Consider the following 22,829-nt stretch of genomic DNA (forward strand, 5'->3'; position numbering starts at 1 on the left):
ATTAACCTTCATTTTTACTAATCCATCGTGATGTTAAACGTGAAATGGAAGGCATAGATCTCGCAGGACATTGTAATACGGTAAAAGATTGCAAATACTTCCATGCAATACAATAATTTTAGGGTGGGCTTTGTGACATATTCTTTGAAAACATATTTCAAACCTTTGTGATATGCATTTAAAGACTGGTGAAATATTTGTGTAGAATAATATGTTTAATTCTAGTTACAAGATTTTGTCATTTTTGTCATTAATCACAATGACAGACTTTTCTCTTTAGGCCAAGGGCAAAAGTTCCTGGTTGTTGATCTAGCCAGAAAGTACTCTAAAGTTTGCAGTGGCATGTCATTAATATTTATGCTGCACAGGTAATAGAGTAAATATTAGACCCATGAATTATTGAAAGTGAAAGAAAAGTGATGAAATACTGTTTGTTAGTTTGGTTGTTTTGTAGTTTTGCATGCTTGTGAGAAATGGCGGACCCCTGAAAGAGAGAATCACTTTGATTACTGCTTATGATTTCTACATTAATGGGAATTTTTGTTGTCAAATCATATTAATATTAAAAATAATTCTAAATGTAATTCTTGTGGTGCATTGTAGTATAAGAAAGAATGGAAGTAGTTTAATACAGCTAATTTAGAGAGGCTACAGGAGTACCCTTTACAAATGACTATACCCTCAAGAAAGTGTTTCCGAGAGTACTGTCAGTCTTTACCATGATTTCCTGAATGACACAGGGCAAGTGCTTTAGCCCAACTTTTCCCTTCTGTTAGAGGATGAACACAGACCTGCTTGCATCAGGCTTTCTGGATTATTGTCCCACAGCTGCTGTTCAAGGGGTTGGTCAATGGACTTAAGTCTTTGATAGATTTTCATAAATTTCCCTTTTAGCTTTGGGGGTGGATTGTAAGAAAATTATGCACATGTAAACTGTGGGAGTAGTGCCAGTGGTATTCATGTCTGCCAGACTGTGAAACAGGTAAACAGGTAAGGAGTTTCTTTTTGGGGATTCTGTGGTGAGTTTGTAGCAGTTTGCAGCTATTCCTGTATTTAGCAGAAGGAGCAATGAAGGTCAGCAAGGTCAACGTATTAAGTAGAAAGCATATGAGATAAAGGTTTGCACCAGCTATTGGACTTCTGACTTGAATATTACTTTGTTGGTGTATAGATGTTAATTAAGTGGTGAGGCATTGTACAGCAGCCTGACCATAATACTGGAGAGGATCTTGCAAAGAGTTGGACTTGATGATCCTTAAGGGTCCCTTCCAACTCAGGATATTCTATGATTCTATGATTAATCCTCAGTCACTTAAGGACAGGCAAATCGTCCAGCTGATGGTACTGTACTTTGAGTTGGCTGACAGTGAATTGATTTCCCAGATCACATTCTTGTTTATAGAATACTTTCTCTGCCTTACTATCATTTTTTTTTCATGGATGGTTTCAAAGCTTCCTGATGTCATAGATATGTTGTATCCTCTCTGCAGAGTCAGCTCCCTTTCCTAGCAGTGTGTATTCACGCCATATGTGGCTGTCATCTTACTCTGTTCTGCCAGTTCCTTCTCCTTCTTAGCCTAGCAGCTCCGTGGGACCGCACGATGGCTGAGGGGTGCTAGCTGATAGCTCTCCTTTCCTCAGAGAGGCATATTCCATTGCTGACAAGCCCAAGCCCTGCTGCTGTCATGGAGCTGGCTTGGAGGCCTGAGCTCATGTGGCAGCAGGAAAGGGTTTCTCCTTGAGGTTGTGACTGTTTGCTCACACTAACCTGCTGCCCTAGACAGCTATCATGCTTGTGTCGTAAGTTTGTGTGTGTACTTGTTATTTCTCACTCTTTTAAGAGAGACTGTATTGCACTTTGTTATGAATACTTAGAAATAGATTAATGTAATCCACTTTGGCATACACTAACATGATTGCAAGATTGGTCAGAGAGATTACATAATGGTAAGGAGAGGTACTTCTGTAGTGATCCGTGCAAAATGTTATCTAACGTTGTCCAAATTTTCTTCTAAAGCCATAGCACTTGCCAACTAATAGCACAGTGTTATGAAAGTGATCTGAGCTACTTTCTGTGTCATGTGTATCTGTCTTTATCATGTTTCTTTCTTCTCCTTCTGTGGTACTTATTAGCTAAACCTGACCATGCAGGAGCAAGCATTGTATGGGAGATTGAATCAAGCCTAATATAGCTGTCTTTTGTGCTGATGCTCAAAGCTTGTAAGCAGGAGAGATGTGATGAGGCCCTCTCTGCTTTAGTATTGACTTGCCATGGAATTCAAAGGAACTCTGGCCTGAGGAACTGAATCCTGCCATGACCTGGATAGGATGATCATGCTTGTGGGGTAGGCCAGGTAGATGATACAGCAAATCAGTACTGTATTCATAAAGAAGGACCCACAGTAATAAACAAACAAACAAAAACAAAACAAAACAAAAAAACATCAACTCATTGTTGAGGGAATCACTTAAGTCAGAGAGAGGCTGCCAAAGACAACAAGCAGTGAGGCAAAAGTCAGCAGGTGGTGCTAGAGCTGGTCAAGCAAGCTGTAATGCAGAGACAGCAGAGGTCAGGATTAAGAAAATGCAAGAGGAATGAGGGCTGAGTAGGTAGGAAGCAGAATCAAGGACCACAGTCAGGAATCAAGGTGTGAAACATGATATTGAGGCAGTGTGCAAATTCCCACAGGGTTGCTTGTACAGGGAGTGGTTTGACGTCTCATGTCATTAAGCACATGTGCTGAGAATGGTCTTTGTTTTCTGTTAGCTCAGTCACTATTGACCAGTGACCACGGGAGCCTCACTCCAGCTAGGCAGCAAGTTCATTAGGTACTTGTGTTTTTGACACTGGCTCTAGTATGGCAGGAACTGCAGTCCCCTTGTCCTAGTGTTTTTTTTACTGTCTACAGAGTCTGTAGTTCTTTATCAGACTGGTACTGAAGCTGTTTACCAGAAATTTACATTCTGACAAACCAAGCTGCTTGGGCCTGGGAAACTACAGGCATATTCCTTGTTGGCCTATTAGGCTAGTATCTGCCTCACCTTTGCTCCTCACATTGAGTCTCTCTGATTGCTTGAGGATGGAGAGGCTGTGATTTTGCTGACTGTGCTGCTTTGGTTCAGCTGTGAAGCAGTTACTTATAATTGGTGCCAAGGAGTAGCAATCAACTGGAAAAAAACACACAGGGAAAAGTTTTTTTTTTTTTTTTTTTTTTTTTTTTTCCCCCCCATAAGATGTTTCTGTGAGCTGAGGCTTGAAATGAAAATGTGGATGGAAGGAAAGAAGACATAGTAGAGTCTGGTTTTCTGTGGTTTACAGTCAAAATTTACTTCTGGAATGGTGAAGGGAAAGGAAAACACAATGATTAGCACATAAGCTGCTTGTGCCCAGCTCTCAATGGCAATTTTTATGATGTCTCAGGAGGGTGTAGGGTATGCATAGTAAGAAAAGACACATGTTCAGAAGACCAGAAGCCCAGGTTATAGGAAGACTTCATTTGGATTAAAAAAAAAATAAATAAATATAAGGACCTTGACAATGACCAAAAATAAAGATCAGTGTTTCAGATACCTGTTGGGAAAATGTAGTTTCCAAATGCCAACAAAAATGGGAATTGAATTTCTCCCCATAATTATATATTCCTTGTTGGTAGATCTCAGAGTCATTTTCACAAAGTGGATTTCACAGTACAGTGGTTTTTTTTTTGATCACAAACTATTCACTAGTATGGTTTTATGCTTTTAAAATGGTGCTGAATGTTCTACATTAAAAGTACAAAAAATAAATTCTGATGTCACCTGCTTCCAAATATTCAGGAGCAAAACAGAATGTCAATTATTTGCATTTTGCCTTTTTTTTTTTTTTTTTTTTTTTTTTAAACAAGCCTTATTCTGGTGCTTGAATAGTGGAAGTACATGCTCAGTGTTGCAGCACAGTATTTTTGCTTAACTTTACCATGGGTCATATGTTGGTTTTGGTCATTCTTAATTATTATTTTTTAAGCTTTTAGCTTAATAACAGCTTGTTATCCAATTTCATCTCTTTCTTGCTACTTGAGTTCTTAAGGTCATCTAGTTCTTATTAAATTTTCATCTCTTAATTTTTTCATGTCTTACATCTTTATGCTCTGATTGCCCTCATCAAATTCAACAATATCTTATTTTGTAATCCCTAAAATCAATACTAGCATTTTCATATCCTTGATCCTATTTTGTCTAACAGGCTCAATTATTATCAACACTTCAACTTACATTTAAATGGAGTAAGTATCTTGCAATTTGAGTAAAAACTGCTTAAATAAAAATTATAGTGATGAAAATGATGTATCCAGCTCACCCACTGACTTCTACACCTTATCTGGCTGGTGTTTTTGTGAAAAGTCCTCTCTTCCTGAAAGGGCTATTTATTTTATTTTTATTTTATTTTATTTTTTATATATAAAGAGTTGCTTTTGTTACTCCTGTTGTTTTATATACGTACTCATGCAAGTGCAATGGAAACCAGATTTACCTAATCTGAAGATTCCTGAAGCTCCTGCTCCCTCAAGAAATGGTGTATCCATTTTTATTTTTTTTAGCTGTATGGGTGAATCTGGGACTCATGCATATTTGTAAACATTTTTTGGCTGTTAAATCACTTTTGCTGCATGTGTAATCACGAGAGTGTAGTGTGAATGTTACACTTGTTCAGGTAGAGCTATTAAAAAAAGAGCCACTGAAGCAACGAGCATTTCTTAGCTCTGTGCCATTGTATTTGTTGTAGGCTTGGATCCTGAATGAAGCAGTGGGAAGGTGTGCTGACATACCATCTGAGCAATACTTTACATTTTGAATTTCAATGACTATTCTAGGGTTTTTTAAAGGACCTGTTAAAGAGTTAACACCGATTCAATTTGTTATCTGTGGTTACACAAATAGGTAGTGAAACTTTGTGTGGAAACTAGTAGGGATTTCTAACAACATAATTGCTTTGTCAAGCAGACTGAGCCTGAGACCTGTCACCCCAAAGCACAGACCTCTGCTGCTGAGCGGAAGGACTGATCTGCTCGCTGGGAGCACTAACAGTTGGCTGTTCTCTTTGGGTCAGCCACAGCAGGAGGCAGGAACACAATGTGTTAGTGTTTAAGAGAGTTTCTTTTTGAATTTTTACTTTTGGAGATTGGAATTATGTAAGCCAGCTACAGAGAGCCCCTCTGCTTAGCTACAGCCGGTGTCATGCTGGTCACACTGAGCCAATTAGGCTTCCAGAAGTCTACTGTGAAACTTATACCAGTGACTCTGCAACAGCCACAGCATTCAGTCTGGAGAGGGGGGAATAAAAGTGAAATAATTAGCCTCTAGAAATGTGTACAGTTCCAGATAGTGCTAAAAATTACTTTTCTGATTTTAATGAAAGGTACTCTGGCTCAATAAAATTTAGAGCAAAGCCCTGCTGGTTCAAATTATTAGTGCACACCTTAGACCTGGTGAGTTTTATATAGTTTCATGTGGCTCTTTGAACATTTTGCACAGCTTTAGTTCAACTCTATTGACCTCCATGTAAGAACCCTTTTATAGACTTACATAGAGATGAAATTAATTCCTAAGGAAAAGTATTAATGGGATGGGATTTCTTATAATATTCCGTGGAGATGGGGAAGTTTTCCAAAACAGCAGTATGCTTTTGAGTGGGAGAGAAATTATAGAGCTGGGGTCCTTCTCGCTTAATTTAAGAATAGCAATATTCCTATAAAATGAAACACTACTGGGTCAGAACTATAACTGCTGTGTGTCAGTTACAGCAGAGTGTATTGAGAAAGGGAGTTCTGGCTGTCCAGCTGGCAGACACTTTGCCCCTCTGTAATGTGCGTGTTTTTTTTTTTTTTTTTTTTCTATCGAGTTTCACTTAGTATTGCTATTGGCTCATTATCATTTTCTGTCATTCTGTGTCACACTATTGCATCCTAAATATAGTTGCAGTAATCACGTGGAACAGTTTGACCTGGCAGGTATTGATGCAGTTAACTTTTTTGCTTCTAGGTCATGGAATTCAACAGGTGGGAGGAGGAAGCACAATTGCAGTTCATTTAACCCTCTCAATTTAAAGCCTGTTCAGGACTGCCTTCATGACACATTAGAAGGGAGACTTTCAAAGCAGTGCTGAAGTGGGATGAGTTTTTTTCATTCCTATCATTAAAGGAGATGGAAGTCTTATTATCTGCTACCTTAATGGCAATAAGTTACGCAAGCACAAGATGAAGGAAAAAGTCTTCCCTATCTTCTATTAACAACAACAAAAAGTAGTCAACATGTAGTTTTCTGCAGGCAACTGCAGAAGAATACATTAGACACCCTGTATATTTATTTCCTGCAGAAAATCTAGTCATGGATTCAAAGGGAAAATAAATATTTTTTTTGTTGTTGTTTGTTTGAACAGTAAAATTATTTTTGCTTTTTATTCTTCTTTCTAATTACTGATTATAAGTATGAAAGAAAGGAATATACACCATTTAGCTATCACACCTCTGATGAACAAAACAGAGATGTTACAAGAGATCTTCACAGTATGAGTCATTTTACGGGCAAAGCTCTTTCTCCTTTACCTGTTCCATTCATGGTTTCCAGAAACTGTTTTAGTAATGCTTTTCTCATTATGAAATGATTGCATGTTACAGTAAATAGTCCTGTCAGTTTGTTCTGTGTAATCTCAACATGCTGCATGGAAAGAGACACTGGTTCTCCTAGAGACCTTTGTCATAGAGTAGTGTAGTACAAGTGAGTAGGAATGATTTAGGAATTTGTTCCTGTAATGCAGATATTGGGTTACTGACACTTTTTGCCTGCTGTTTATAGTGCATAGGCCAGCAATCCCTTTTAAAGGGAGTATGCAAGAGAAGTTTCTGGAAAGGACCAAGACCTACATCAAAGTAATACACATCAGTCATCCTGTTAAGTCATCTAGTTGCTAATCACCATATATATTAAATCTTGTATTTTACAGAGCATTTCTAACCACTCATATCTTGGTAGCAGTAACTTACAAAATGTACCCAGTGGATGAATTTATCAAAATGACAAGATTCATTCTAGCCAGTATGTGGGAGTAGTGGATGTGACATTTCCTTCTTTTTCATGAACCAGCTGGCTGGACTTGACACTGTAACTTCTAGTGGTTGTGGTGGTGACACTACTGAATGATCCTAATTACTACTGCATGCTTTCTTTGCACTTTGCTCATCCTCTACATCTGCTTGAACCATGACACATTGCTTGAGGAAACAAGGAAGCATATTAGAGTGGCCTGAACTGCTGTTCAGTTCTGACAAAACCCAAACTGTCAGGTGAAAAGTTAGGTGTCTTCTTACTGCTGAAAATGACAAAGATACACTATTCTGCTCAATTTTCCACGTATTGAGCATGCTAACATTCTGTTCATCAGAAGCCTCTTCATTATACAGTACTCAATGGAGTCAGTATATAACTACATTACAGAAAACAGAAGGATAATTTATATTTCTACATTTTTTCCTGTATGGATGTGATGAATAACTCCTAGCTGACAGTATTCTCGAACCTTTTGAAATACACAATCACTTCAATGTCCATCTGACTGATGGCACTATTAAAATTGTAAGCTCAAGTTGATTGAGAAATGTGACTTCTGCAAAGTTATTCTTTCCTCATATCTGGTTGTCATGAGGCACTGTATAATGATGTCATTTCAAAAAAAAAAAAAAAAGCACACCACATTTGACAATAATTCTGGAGATATTTCATTATTGAAGCAACGGTGGATAAGGAACAAAAAAAATATTTTCTATCTAGAGGTGGACAGAGATTGGAATATTTTAAGAGTAAATTAGCTATTGTTGAAAATGTAATAATGATTATATGTCTGTGGAACTGAGGTAGGATGACAAAACTAAATTGAAAGTAGTCAGCACATAGATGCAGCTATGAAAAAAAAAAAGTACTACCAAACATTATCAATATTATAGAAGTATAGATCTTGTGAAAGACAGGCTTGCATTTACCTTTATGCATATGTTTTTTTTCATTTTGAAAAAAAAAACACAAAAACAACCAATTTATTTCAATATAGAAAGCTCAGCTTGAACTTCCAGTGTGTAGAACTGATGAGTTGGTGAATGTGAGATGATTTGTGAAGTTATTCCTGTCTCTGGTGTTATTCTTGCCAATTTTCTGTGTGTATATTTAATTCTGGTTATTATGCTTCCCCTTGAAGAGTGTCTGCAGTGAGTGTCACTGCTTCTTTTTGTTCTATGAAAGAGAGGAGAGAGATGGAAACAGAAAACAAGGAAAAGGGCCCTGTGTTTCTAAATGAGGCATGTGAGAGATTAAATGAAATTTCCTGAAATTTGGGTGCATTATAGATACAGATTATAATCAATCTGCTAGAGTGTATCTTAACCATAAAGCTGTTCTTACTTTCTTAATCCATCTGCCTAATATAGATCTTTGACCTCTAAATCTCAGAGTGCTCAAAAAGTGCATATCTTACTGCCTTTCAAATCAAAGCACACAGAAGTGAACCCACTTTACTCTTGGGGAACAGAGAGATGAGAATTCAGCACTGGCTGTGGCTGGTGGTCAACATATTAAAGTTAGCTATTATTGGGCTAATATTTGATGTACTAGCCCAATACAATTCGTATTACATTTGAAAACAAAAAGGTTTCTGTATGCTCATACTTTTATTGAACAGGTTATGTAGCGGCAGTAAATACAGTATCTTGCAGAGAACTATCCAGGTTCTGCTTCAAGAGGTGCAGTAGCACTCACGTGCCTCGCTTATTAGTAACTCAGATGAAAAACAGTTGACTTGATATGTGAAGATTAGCATCACCTCTGAGTTATCAATCTGTGATGAAAAATAGCAAGTGTAAATGAAGAACAAAGAGGCAGTAGCAATATTTGGAGGTGAGAGGTTAGCAGCAGGTGCAGTCTCCTTAGTCATGATGCTTCACTGCAAAGAAATTACACGAAAATATAGCCTTCTGAAAATCAGATATATCACATATATCAGTTTATATTCTATTTGTAAAAATGAGATGGTATGAATGTTGTTTGAAATTTATGTATGAACTTCAGGAATCTAGAAAATGACATGACAGATTACTGTCTCATTACAGTTTACTTAATGGAGCAATTTTTTTTCATGGGTGTGCACTAGGAACTGTCAAATTAAGTTGTATGTGCATGATTATTTCTCAGTTTCTCATACTAGGAAAGAGTTAAATATTTAAAATATATTTCATTCATCTGAAAAGAACACATACCATTATCAGACCCATGGGGGTTCCACAGGTTACAGGATTCTGAACTTAGGTTCAGGAGAAGAATTCAACATTTGTGTGCTTGTCCTTGCCTCAGCGGAATTTTCTTGTTTGCTTCTCCTCTGTCCTTACCTAGTCTGCATCATTCCCCATGGATTCCTGTCCCCTCTGTTCATAGCTGCCACATGTTGATAGACAGCTACTTCTTTAACTTCTGCAGTCCAGCAGATCCTGAAATTCAGCAGTTTTGATTTTTATTTTTTTTTCCCATTTAAAAATGTAATCATCCTGTCACTTGTACTGTCCTCATGTTCTAGTTCGGGTTCAGACACTCTAACAGATTCAGAGATATCAGGTGGAGACATTTCCTATTTCATTTCTAAGCTTCTGTATCTGCTTTAATTTGCTTAAGGCAAAATATTTTTACAGTATGATTTGGAAATAGAATTTAATAATTAGACGGTTCTGGTGCATGTTGCAATCATTCATAGAGCTTAGGGGTGTAGCTGGCAATTGGCATCTATACACGCACATACAAGCATACACATACATGCATTTTAACACCCGCCTTCCCTGCAATCTGCTAGAATATACACCCCATTATGCACACACAGGCTGTTCTGTTGCACAGTGAGACAGAGACACTAATGTGTCAGTAAAGAAGCTGAAAAGAAGTCTTGCTTTGTCTTCAGAAAACATCTTGGAGAGAGAGGGTGAGAAAAAATTACTTCATAGAGAAATTCTGCAGCAGGGAGAGATGAAGGTGCAGGAAAGAAAAAACATATTGTGAAAAAGAGATAAGGAGGGGGAAAAAAAGGGAACCTCCTAAATGCGCTAAATGTGCTGTTGAATATGTGTGAATATTGGAGTTGTAAAGACTATCACAGACAAAAAGAGGAAAAGATTCAAGATGGTGGAAGAAGGAGGGGAGGAGAGACTGAATTGTCATGAAATAGATTGGAAAAATGACCTGCAGGGAGGAGAAACAGAGCAGAAGGGGCTTAAAAGCATGAAAATGATTGGGTGGGGAGGGGTTGCAGTGGTATCTGTGCAGAAAATGATGATGTAGGGGTGGAGTAAAAATGAATACAAAATAAAAGGCAATGACTGCAAAGGGAAAAGCAATAGTGCACAGACTACTAAAATTTAGGCACTTTTGGCTTTATTCTATCACCTGTATTTCATACTCTAAAGCAAGAATCTGGTAAAAGTGAGAAAAGTAAGTTAATGTAAATTAAGGAAGTGGAACGTTAAATGAGAGAAGGGTTGTAGAACTGGCTGAAGTCCAGCAGACCACTGTCTTGTTATTCTTTGAAAAGGTGATTAAATACAGAAAACTAAAAGCTGTATTGTTGTCTTCTCCTCCCACCCTTTTTTTAGAAAAAAAAAAAAAGAAGTAAGGAAAGTAATAACTTGTTGGATTTATTTTGTGAAATGTCTTTGTCCTTTTCATGTTTGTTTGAAAATTTTCAGTACAAATTATTTACAAATAATAAAACAATCCTACTTATTTTCATAAGCGTCTGTACTAATAACATTCTTACTTAGTAAAATGAATTAAACATGACCTGCATAATAGCTAAATATTTGTCATGGTAATGTCTTTTTGTGAGAGATGAATTATTCTGAAGCACTCAAATCTTCCAAAATAAATCCCAGAATGTGTTATTAGGAGGTAGAATAAAAAAATGGATAGGACTGTTGCGTTTATGCAGAGGCACCATAAGAAAAGTAGAACATTCCCTCATCCTAATCACACACAGTTTCTTTGCAAAAAGCTTGCACATAATTTTGTGAACAAGAAAGCTTATGCATCGTAGGGGGCTTATATTTTTGAATGCTTACCAGAACTGGCCAGGAAAGTCAGGTATGTTGCTGTATAAACTGTGAGCTAGATATGGTTTGGTTTTTCAGGCATGCTGAATTTTGTGTTCAACTATATTAATACATGTACACAGACTTTGAAAACTAGGTCATCAGTGGGACAGCATCTTTTTATTATGATAGATAGTCTGAATGTATGAACAACCAAAATAATTTCCATGCATACTGTGAATCATATCCCTATTTTATCCCCAGTTTTCACTTTTTCCTTATATAAGCAAACTCCTATTGATTTTAAGCAGATTTTACTTGAATAAGGACTGGGGAGGGACTGTGGTATTTGGCCCTGAGGATTTTATAAGCTAGTATGAATCACAAGAATTTGGAGACAATATATTTTAAAATGATTTCCTCTCAAGTGCATTGCTACATACTGTGTGTTACTAGGAGCCATGTGAATGTTGTTACCATATGGATGGATAAACATCCTTTTTCTCCCATTCCCTGTTCAGTCATTTTTCAGAGCCTCCCTAGTTTTCTTGGCAGGTTGTTGTTGCAGAACTACTATTGATGGGACTCTTCAGCCCATGCACCTTGATTCTCATGCTCCATCTGAAGAGCCCAGTATCCAGCTTTTCATTTATCCACAGCCTTCTTTTGAAGACAGCCCCCCTCGGTATAAATTCTGACAGTCTGCATCAAGGCCTCAATCTTCTTTCTCTTGCCATGGAGCTTGTGATCAACAGCAAGAAGTCAGTTCTGTCTCCCTTATGTCTCTAGAGCTTTTAGAGCTCTGAAAATACAAAGAGCATGACCCTGGGATTTTTTTTTTCTTGTTTTTTCTTTTTTTTTTTTTTTTTTTTTTTTCCAGGAAACGAACAAAGAGGAACTTGTCAGTCAGTCTTTTTGAAAGCAAATTCTGGCAGAGATGCTTCAGTCTGCAGCTGTCATTGGGCTAAAGGTATAAATATGGCCCAAACGTGAGGCACAGTGTAAAGCAGGGCTCAAATTAATGCAAGAAGTTGGTCAAAAAGTTTCTGACCTTGAAGAGTAGCTTCTGTGAATCAGGACGTATGCGTACTGCCAGTTACACTGTACTGCTCACAAACCTTTCCAACAGAGACCATATGCCTTGGGATTTTGGTGACTATGTGCTATAGTGCTGTACGTGGGAAAATAGGTATTTTTGTCTCTCAGCCAGAGCCTAATGTATTTGAGCAGTTTTATGCTGATTTCAGGAAAAAGCCAAATGAGATAACAAGCTGCATTTTAAATTACCAGATACATGAAGGTGTTTTTGACACTTACAGGTTTACTTTTTCTTAAATAGATTAAAGTGAAAATTCAGATATTTTTTTTCCAAAAATGCTGTGATTTTTGTTGATTTTTTTTGTGACATTTTTGAAACCACATAAATTATAGATGTAGATATGTTTGCCCAAATGGATTCTTTTAATTTCCAATAGAAATTTAATATACCTTACCTGGTAATATATTAAGAAATGATTGAGAAGCAAAGTCAAATAAAGAAATGAATGAAAAAACAACCCGCTTTTTTAGCCTTGTCACTTGGATGTCAGTGTAAAAATAGGGTGAATACCAGAAATTTACAAATACAGGTAGAAAAAACAATGTTACTCAGACAAGTGTTCTTGAAAAAAGTAATTACTATTCAAGAAGTGAGAAGGGAATATAGTATGCTGCTTACTAATCAAGTATTGCGTATTTGTACACCACTCAAATTATTTTCTTTAATGCCTGTGCAAAATATATCTTCTCAGATGTTATCAAATATGCAAAACAATATATTAAAAAAAATCCTCCAACCTTTTGCATAATTATTTCTGATAGCAGATGTAGATACTGTATCTGCATAAATTACAGCATTGTTCCACAGTGCTTCTGCATTTAAATTATGTCAGTCAAGGGCAATATTAAAGGTTGCTTGGCTCCCAGTCCATTGGGTAGGGTTATTTCTAGAGATACATCCTTTTTGATATAGCTAAATTATTTTCTAAGTGCTTGTTTTTTAGCTATAATTAATCCTTTGCACTTCTATAGCTGTTCCATTATGAATCTTATAACTAATGAATTAAATCTGACAAAATCCCATTGGAGTTGCGTTTACTTTATTAGCTTTAAAATTCTAATGGAAATAGCTATAGATGGTGCAAAGGATTCAGGATTATTAAACTAGAAGGTCAATAAATATCACATCCATTTTACAGATGAGTAAACTGAGGCAGTGGGAGGTTAAATGATTAGTGTTGTAAAGGAAAGTATGTTAGGAAGACAAAAATAGAAGCATGAACTTCAATAGTGCAGTTGCACTAGATGGAAATACTATAGAATTTTACTGTTTCGTATACACCAGAATTTATTTCTACTTGATTCATGACCTGTAGTTAATTGGTTTTGTCTATAATTGCAAGAATGGCATTATCCTATTGAGAAGTGCCAACACTACATCTGAACTGTTCTTTTACTAAGTTTGTTTCCTTCTCCTTCCTTTTCCCTAGTTTGTGTGACATTTTAGAGCAGATGTATTCTCTTCCTTTAGAAAAATTGGAAGTATTAATTCAATCTATAGCTTCAGAGATGGAAAAGAGTTAATAGAAACACTAATAAGTACAACCTTAATAGGATTTGAACTCACAACCTTTGAAATATGAATTAGAAATTTATCTGGTAGTCTACACAGTCTTTCATTAGCAACCATGGGAATTTACAGGTGTTAAATTAGTTATGGAATAGTGGAGCATTTCTCTGAATGCAATAAAAACATAATGAGAACTACAAGGAAATAAATTAATTCTAAAAAAGAAATCTAATATAAGGGCAACAAAGTTCAAATAAAGCCTGCTCCCTAGTTTCTAACAAGATCTGTGAAATGTCACCAATATTAGACTTAATATTGCATTGTTATGTTTCACTTGTTGAAATATTTTCATTATATGCAAACCTCACTGAATTTTTAGCCTTCTTTTTTATTTTTTTTTCTTTTTCTGAGTATTTAATATTTCCATTTAGTAGTTTGCCTATTGAAAAAATACTGTACTTTAATAGACTAGAATTACAGCTTGGTCTGAAGCTGCAGGTAATGGGAAACTCACTGTTCACAGGTGTTGATGAGCCAGGAAAGGAGTAGCACAGAGCTGCTGGAAGTAGATGGAGCACAAAGCCCTGCAACTGCCTTTGGTGGGGAGGAAGGGAAAAGGGATCAGCCAAGTATCTTTATGTTTGAGGTATGTGACAGCATTAGAAATCTTGTGTAAAAGCATGCTTTTACTTCAAGGGCATTAAAATATTGTTATCCCAGTTGGCTAATGCAGGAATTGAGAAACACGACCAAAGGTACAAAAGCTTAAACTTTACAGTGGGAATGCATTGGGCTGTGCTATGGGATTTCATTTTATTAGCTTACCTTTAGCTCTTATGCTCCATTTCTTCCTTCTGATTTTAGAAAACAAAAACTCAGGTGTAAAGTGTTTTCAGTCAAGAAATACAACATTACAAGCTCAGTGAAGGAAGAACAAAGAAACTTGTTACAGAGACTTATAGATGATAGCTCAGGAAACAGCTCTGTTACATCAGCAGATCTATGCAATACACGTCCATGTAGGACATTTTGCTCCATTATTCCCTGAAGGGTCTTCTCCAGTGTGTTACAGTCTGTGTATGTTGCTAACACAGTTGTAATGAATGAAACAAATTGTTCTTCTTAGTGGAAAGAGCAGTTCCTAGGCACACAGGAATAGTTGCTACTGAGAGATTAGCATAGAGTGCCAAAAATCAGATCAGTATAGATGCGTTATCAGTTACTGGGGTCTCTCTGTAACTTTTGACATAGCAAAGGCTGAGCAGTGAGGGAGAATGCAGTACAACATGTAGGGTTACCAGAGGGAGAGGCATGGACAAGACATAACTCGTGTAATGGAGCTTAAGCTTCACGTTTCTTTATTAAAACTGCCTGTGTCATGTACTAGCTCTAGATGCTAGTATATTGCTTGCAAAAATGGATGTACCCAGTTTTAAGCTCAAGAGCTTATGAATCATAAGCTGCTATGTTATCTCTGTTCCTCATTTTCATACATCCTATACAAACCTAAACAATGTTGGGAAAAAAAATTAATAAGACATTCTACACAGACTGCTGTCAGGTGAAGAGTGAGAAAATGACCAAACACAAAATAATGCCTGGCTTTCTCTTTCTTCTTGGTTGAGAGAGGTGGAGAAAACTCCTGGATGTGGTAACCTCTTTTTTTTTTTTTCTTCTTTCTTCTCTGAATTACTTCCAAAGTAGCTCTGATCATTAGGGAGTAGATAATAATTTCAAAGCTTTATCCCTTGAATATTCTGGAATACTTAATCAACTAGATGAAAATAAGTTAAGTTCAGCTTCTCTAAATTTATCCTGCAAGTTTCCTCTCTCCAAGAATTCTCGATCATCATTTACAGTAACTGGGTTGAGCAGAGTGAAGGTCTCCAACCCCTGAAACAAAGCAGGGAGGAATACCCAGCTGTGATAGGTAACTTTTACCTAGTGAGTTAAGGTAGCCTCTTCTGCCAGGAAGCTCTGCTTGTTGTGAGCAGAGTGTGCTGGTGACAGTACTGTCTCACCTCTCCTCATAGTGCTTACTTAAACCAGTGAATCCTGCTGGATTTGTTCTGGGACGTTTACATTGCGGGGATTTGAACTGATTGTCAAGTTAAACTCTATGGCTGTGTTGCTTTTCCTTCATTCTGTGGTAGTCATTGTTCTTTTCTAGCCTTTTCTACTTGCTAACATTCATTTTATACCGTGCTGTATCTTCAGTGTGGCATCCTGTAGTAAATACAGTGAAACTATGATTGTTGGCAGAGAACACTACTTAGGGTAAAGTAGTTATTAACCTTGAATTCAATTGTATTGAATGACTTCAAATGGATTAGAAGTCTCTTTGGGTCCCTTAGAATTACATTATTTATATAGAAATATATTGTTTTTATATATTTATATATATGCATAAATATATGCATTATTTATATGGAACATATGGAGTATATTCAATGTAATACATTTTGGGAAAATACTTGGGAAAATGACATTTTGTGAGTTCTCAATAATTACGGATGAAATATGCATCGCTGTTTCCTATATTATTTAATAAAATATACTGTTTTCATTTGTTATATCAGTCAGGCAGTGGCGTTCAGATAATTCAGTATTCATAGGCCTTGCATATAAAATATTTTTAATTTGGAGATTTAAGACTGTATAGCTTCATTACTTTAAAAGCAAAGCTATAGGCACACACATCACTGTGTAGCTTTATGTCAAAAACCAAAGGAACAAGTTATATTATTTTAATTATTAGGAAAAAATGGTCATACAAACCACAGTAATTTGAAAAATCCTACAAGTCCCGTCTGATAATAGTTAAGACTATTTTCTCTGTAAAAGCCTAGTAGTCACTTTAAACCTATAGGATGGTTCACACTTTGTAGAATTAAAATAAGCAGCTAGAGAAGTCAAGAACAACAACAGAAATTGTTTTCAAACACTTCCGATATTTCCCATGTTTCTGGAATGCCTTTTTTACTCCAAACTTTGAGTTAGTCTCTGCTACTCTGCTTCACTGCATTTCATCATTTGGAAAGATATTTTTACGTCCTTTAAAATTATTTTTCTAGTTTCTTGCACAGTAGATCTTTCTGTTAGATAGGTGAGGGGCTTTTTTTTTTCTTCTTTTTTTTTGGAGAGGAGTGAGGCAGGAGACTTGAGAAGAAGCAAGTCACTCAGGGGCCTGCGGTACCTCTACAGGAGGGCTTAATTCCCTCCTCAGTGCTGTCTGCCAGCAGGCCGCTGGCTTTAAATTTGTCTCTAGCCTTCAAAATTTTGGCTAAATGATTTCTCCTGGTTCTAGATGTATCTGACTCCTTTCTGTTCTTCTAACTGTAACTGTTTGCAAGTCTTGTTTCAAACTGGGTATGTGGGGAAAGCTCTGTCCTGATGTTCTGACTCGTCAGTGTAAAGTATGAGCCCCCACTTCCTCTTTGTTTTTTCCCCTCAGGCTTTTACCAAATGATAGAAACTGTTCCAGGTGACCTTGTGTCCACTATGAGGTCATCCCTTTAAAAAGCAGTGCTTTTTTTTTTTTTTTTTTTTGTAATGTTTTTCTCAGCAATGTGTTTCTAAGCAGTCTGCTAAATAACCTGTAACACTTAAAAACTTATATCTGAATTATCCGCTCAGTTACAGTGGTGCAAACCCAATGATTTCTGTCCTTGTTTCTGTGGTTAAGTGAGTGGGACAAGCAGCTATTCACCGTGCTCTGTTTTTTCCCTGCTGATCTCCTTTAATTGAGCTGGTTCCTTCTCCCACGTACTCTGTCATGCAGGTACATTAATTCAATTCATATAGAATGAGCTTTTTTCCCTGATCCTCCAGATGAGCTCAGCTCTGCCTTCTGAACTCAACCTATTATTCAGCGTGTCTTGCAACCTGGCAAATCTCTGATTTTAGTGATTCCTCCTATACTCTGCTTTCTGTCTCATGCATTCATTTTATTCTTTCCTGATTTTTTTAATGTGGCTTTCTTTTATAGATAATGTTCCTGTCCTTCACATACACAAGTTTTGATTGATTTTTTTAAAACATTTTTCTCTTCTCACATTTTTATGCCTCCATCTTCATTTCAAGGTCCCCTAACCTGTTACCTTTATATAAGAGAATGCTAATTCATTTTTTCCTTGCAATATTTTCTGCTCTTTATTTGCTTTGTTCCAGTTTGATATAGCACTGTGTTTTGATCTGTCAGTGATTTGTATATTTTTATTTATGTTCTTGAGGCGAGCAAAATTTCACTGGGGTAGTAGTATTGTGAATGATCGGTGCAGCCATTAATCACCTGCTTTCTGGAATCACAGGAAAACATGTCTCTCTCTAAATTTTGGAGCAGCAGCCTTGTAGAACTGAGCTCAGAGGTCGAGGTGCATGCCCCTTATCCAAATGAGTGAATTTGAATAATGCTAGATAGGCTTTTCTCTAGTATTTATTGTGGTGGAGTCAGTCTTGAAATGCGTATGAAATGTGGCAGAAAAGTAATGAAATCACCTAACTAGAACAAAAAGGGAATGGAAACAACAAGTTTAAACATTTCCTATCTTTCTTTTTTGACTGGAATTTGTATGCATTGAGAACATCTCTCAATATTTTTCCTGAAATCAGGAAAATTTTCATATAGCCACCTGCTATTCTGTTTTGTTCGGTTCTCTCAGAATGATGACTTAATGGTTTGAACAGTGGTATTGCACACTGTATCTTGGGCTACTGTAAGGATGTCTTTTAAATATAGCAGTGCTTTCCAGACTGAAAAGTTAATATTTTAGCATGACATACAGCACTGATGAATGGCAGTCTGTAAGCTCAGTACTGATTTTTTTTTTTTTTTTCCTGGCAAATATACTCCTCCTTTTGTAAAGGCCAAGAAATTAATGAATGATTTTATTCTTCCCTCTTGCAGCCTGCACAGGGTAATTATATATTATTAATAATGCAGCAGTACAAATGATATTAAATGAACTACATTTGTTAATGTAGATTTTATCCAACTGCTTTTTTCATTGGTGAACTGTTTCTCATCAGGGGGTACTAATTAGCTGTAATATGTGGAAAGATGGGACAGAAACCCAAACTGATAAATAAGAGATTCAGAAAAATCCATGAAGGAAGAACACCATTTAAGAGTGTGAACAGATTACTAAGAGGAGACATGAGATTTTTTTTTTTTTCTTTTTCATATACTTCATGATCATTTGAAAGCTGGGAAGTATCAACTCTTGTTCTCCTATTGCTATAAAGACCCCACAGAATATTCCGTATGTCAGATTTGTAATGCTTTTTCCTTTGCAGTAACAAAAGTGAATATAAAAGCTATCAGAGTCTTTACTATGCTTGCTCTTGCATTTAAAATAATGTATTAATGAAAATCAGTGATTATTTATTGCTGTTAAAAATATATTTAAAAAAATCACTAGCCTCCTGATAAAATTTGTTCTCCATGTGTTTGAATAATAATCTCTTAATTTTTATTTATGTTGTCATACATTTAATGTGGTTGTATGATATATATACGTGCACAATGCATAAATGCAAAGGAATTGATCTGATTTCTACTAAAATCAATTGAAGGGTTGTTGTAGGCTTCTGAGGGTGTATTATGAGCCCAAATAACCGTTCTTACAGCTAACGTACAGTTGAGACCCAGACCATATAAAAATGAAACCAACATAATCTCATTTGAAAGCAGTTGTTTTCACCTGTGTTCACAGGATGGAAATTAATTTAATCTCATTCGTTAAGAGGCTTACTACACATTTTCATTGTATTTCTTATTACCAGAGTCCAGCGGTTCTTGTATGCCGTGGGACCATTCCCATTGGCTAGGCAGTTTTCTTTTCCTGCCCTTTTTACAGGTATTCTGTTTCTAGAAATCTTCACAAAAATATCCTTCCATCTAGAGCACTGTGAAAACAGAAACTTGCTTGAGAACTCATGGCAGCAAACTTGACCACGTGGCACGCAGAGATGTGTAAAGCACCGCAGCAGGCACTGTTCAAAGTCCTCAAGCAAGTGTGATTGCCTCATACATTTTTAAAAATGATCAATTATAGGACTCTACGTTCCCCTCTGAAGTGATAGAATTTCTCCTTTTCCTTAAATTCCCCACCCTTGTTTCTTACTGGTGGTGTGTATGATCACTGGCCACTCCATAACGGGCGGTAGCATATCCCACTGCCGTTGGGTGGTGCTGTGTATGGTGTGCACACGGGCAGTGTGTGCAGTGATGTGCTCATGGAGCCAGGCTGTGTGGTCCTGCCAGGCTGGGTGGCTGGTGGAAGCCATCAGTACAGGATTCATTATTGCTGCTGGCAGTCTCAGCATCCAGGAAGCTGTGCCTCTTAAAAACCCTTCACGGAAACACATAGATTCAGAACTGTTTACATTTTAATACAACTATTTCATGTAATTAAAGCAAACAGATAAACAGATCAATATGTTGAAACAGATGTATAAATATATAGATAGACATATTGCACAGAAACCTTAATATTTCATCCAAATGAAATACTCTATTCCAAATATGCCCCGTAGGAGTTTTGCTCAAGGCTATGCTTAGGTATACTCAAAAACTCCTGATAGCTAGTCACGAGGGAAAATATGTTCTCTTACAGATAATTGCTACTGGCAGCTAGAGACCTAGAGAATTTGATGTGCAATAATGTGACCTGACTACGTATTAAACTTTTTTGAAGGACATGTGTAAAGAAATTTTATATGCTTCTCACACTCCTTAGTTTTTTTGGATTTCACTTGTGTTAGCACATTTTTAACAACTTCCCTATGTTTAATTCTTTTAGGGTTCATCATAATAGTTCTCAGCCATAAGAGATTCTAGTATTTTTTTTTTTCCCCCAGTTTTTGTCTTTTTTTTTTTTTTTTTTGGTTCCCTCCTACCTGCCCCCCACCCCCCACCCCCCCAAAAAATAAGGTTTAGAAATGTAGAATGGAGAGGAGATGGGAAGAAGAATAAAGCCCAAGTGACTTGTAAGGAATATGTAAACAAAGCAGAATTGCATTATTGATGATAGAACTTGAAAAAAAAAATGAAACCAGTAAATAGTTTTTCTTTAAAAAATACATGAGATTAACTATTCAGCTGCTGCTTGTTTTTCTGCTTTAAATTTCAATGTTGTCTTGTAAGTGTCTACATCGTATCTTGATATGTGTTATTTACTGCCCTGTTATCTCTTAGGAAAGCTTATGATTGCCTTTCTGTATTCAAAAGGGTATATGTTTGACACCAATTTTTGTCCCATTGGAAAGCACATAGTAATTACAGGAAAAAACAAAACAAAACAAAACTTATAACAAACAGTTCTGACATTGGCTTTTTAGACTTACCTTTTCCTTTAGTGCTGGTTTGTAATATTTGTTTCCCAACATTCAGTATTATCACTAAGCTAAATTTGTTTTTTCATAAACCACCAGAAACAGAAAACGAAATTCCGAAAGATACAAATTGATGCAATGACTCCAATAAATATCTTTACATAGCATATAAAAATACTTGAATCATATTATTTTCTTGTTGGCAGATGTTAACAGGCCATAAATATATATATTGTTGTTCACTGTCCAAACAAAGATAAAAGACAAGTAACTGTTTCCCATCACTATGAAATCTTTCTATTCCTCTTATTTAATAATAAAAAACAAACACAAAAAAAATCACAAATTCCATATTTATATCTGTAGTCAATATAACTGACTGAAATATTTTCTTTTTTAATTTCTATTATCATTTCTATTTTTACTGTGAAACTTTATATATGAATATAGATGGGAAAGTAGTGTTTGTATATAGGTAGTGATAATATTTTGACATAACATGGAAGTTTAAGTGCAAAAACATTTGACTTTATTTCTATAAAATAAACCTGTCTTATTCTCGTTAAAAAGACAATGATATAATAAAAAAAAAATCACAACGTGGATTTGCTTTAATTTAGATTTTACTAAGTGGTAGTTGTGGAAAATAGTAGAGTGTATAATATAATAACTAATTAGAAAAATGAATTACACTCCTGTTCCTTGAAACTCCTTGATTTGGACAGTTTGACACATTTCTCAGCTTCCTTTGGTACCTCACAGCTTTATGGAGATGAGGTCAGTACAGATGTCTTTGCTGGGGTAGTTCAGTAAGTCTTAATTCTTGACCATACTTCCTTCTGAAGATCCCTTTGTGCATTGTTGCCAAGCAAAAAATATGGCCTTTGATTATCAGGGTTATAATGAGGAATTACAAAATTGTCACACAGTTTTGTCAGGAAGGAAATCCCATCGCTCAGTTGTCAGTGGGGTGCATGTAATTTAGCCTTTGTATCTCTCCTATAATATGCTGCACAACCACCACCTTTCTGAAGATACTTGAATTAAAAGCCATTCCAATGGAGCTCTGACAGGTTTGGTACAGTGCTCCTTCAGCAAAGAAAGACCTTACTATTGTATCAGTGGAGTTATGACCACACTGGGAGGGAAATTTATTTCCAGCTTTCCATGTCATGGAGATGATCTGGTCCAAATTGCTGTATCATGTGAGGTAGACAGGTGGCATCAGGCAGTTAGCAAATAAAAGATGAAGGCAGCAGCAGCAGGTTACAGCCTCAGGCTCAGCAAACACTCAAATCAGCTGCAGCAGGTTGAGGCCTGAGGCAGGACAGCATGGCTGACTCCTGTGGAAACAAAGCCAGACCCGTCACCAGCGCAGCTCGTCCATGAATGCCTGCAACTGAGATGCTACAGAAGCTGTGCAGAACCTCGCAGTTACAGGTCAGCCATGCCGTGTGTGACATCTGGCTCACTCCTGAAACCAAGAAGTCCTCCAAATATCTGAATCAGGTAAAGCCTGCTGCTGCAAGGAAAGTACTTATTGAAAGGTGCATTACAAAATTTATGCATTTCAGTACTTAGAGGATTTTAAAAGTTGTATTAATGTAATGTAAAAAGGGAGATGGGTATAAGCCAAGAAAGTGTAAACACAGATGTACTGGGTGTCCCAGACCTGTGTACCTGCTGCTACTGCTGAGTGGTGAATGCTTCCCATTGGATCTGTGGTTAAAAACTGAGGAGCATGGGAGATGAGAGTACACAGGATAAGGAGAATTAGTCACTTTTTAGGGTAAAGC

General features: G+C 36.6%; 1 long non-coding RNA gene across 1 annotated transcript in view; it reads left to right on the top strand.

The window, feature by feature from the left end:
• LOC311440968 overlaps window positions 1-22,829 on the top strand; it is a 90,120-nt gene that overhangs the window by 41,272 nt on the left and 26,019 nt on the right. The gene's annotated exons all lie outside the window — the stretch shown is intronic.

Source organism: Aythya ferina, assembly GCF_964211825.1.
Source record: "Aythya ferina genome assembly, chromosome: 8".
Taxonomy (NCBI): Eukaryota; Metazoa; Chordata; class Aves; order Anseriformes; family Anatidae; genus Aythya; species Aythya ferina.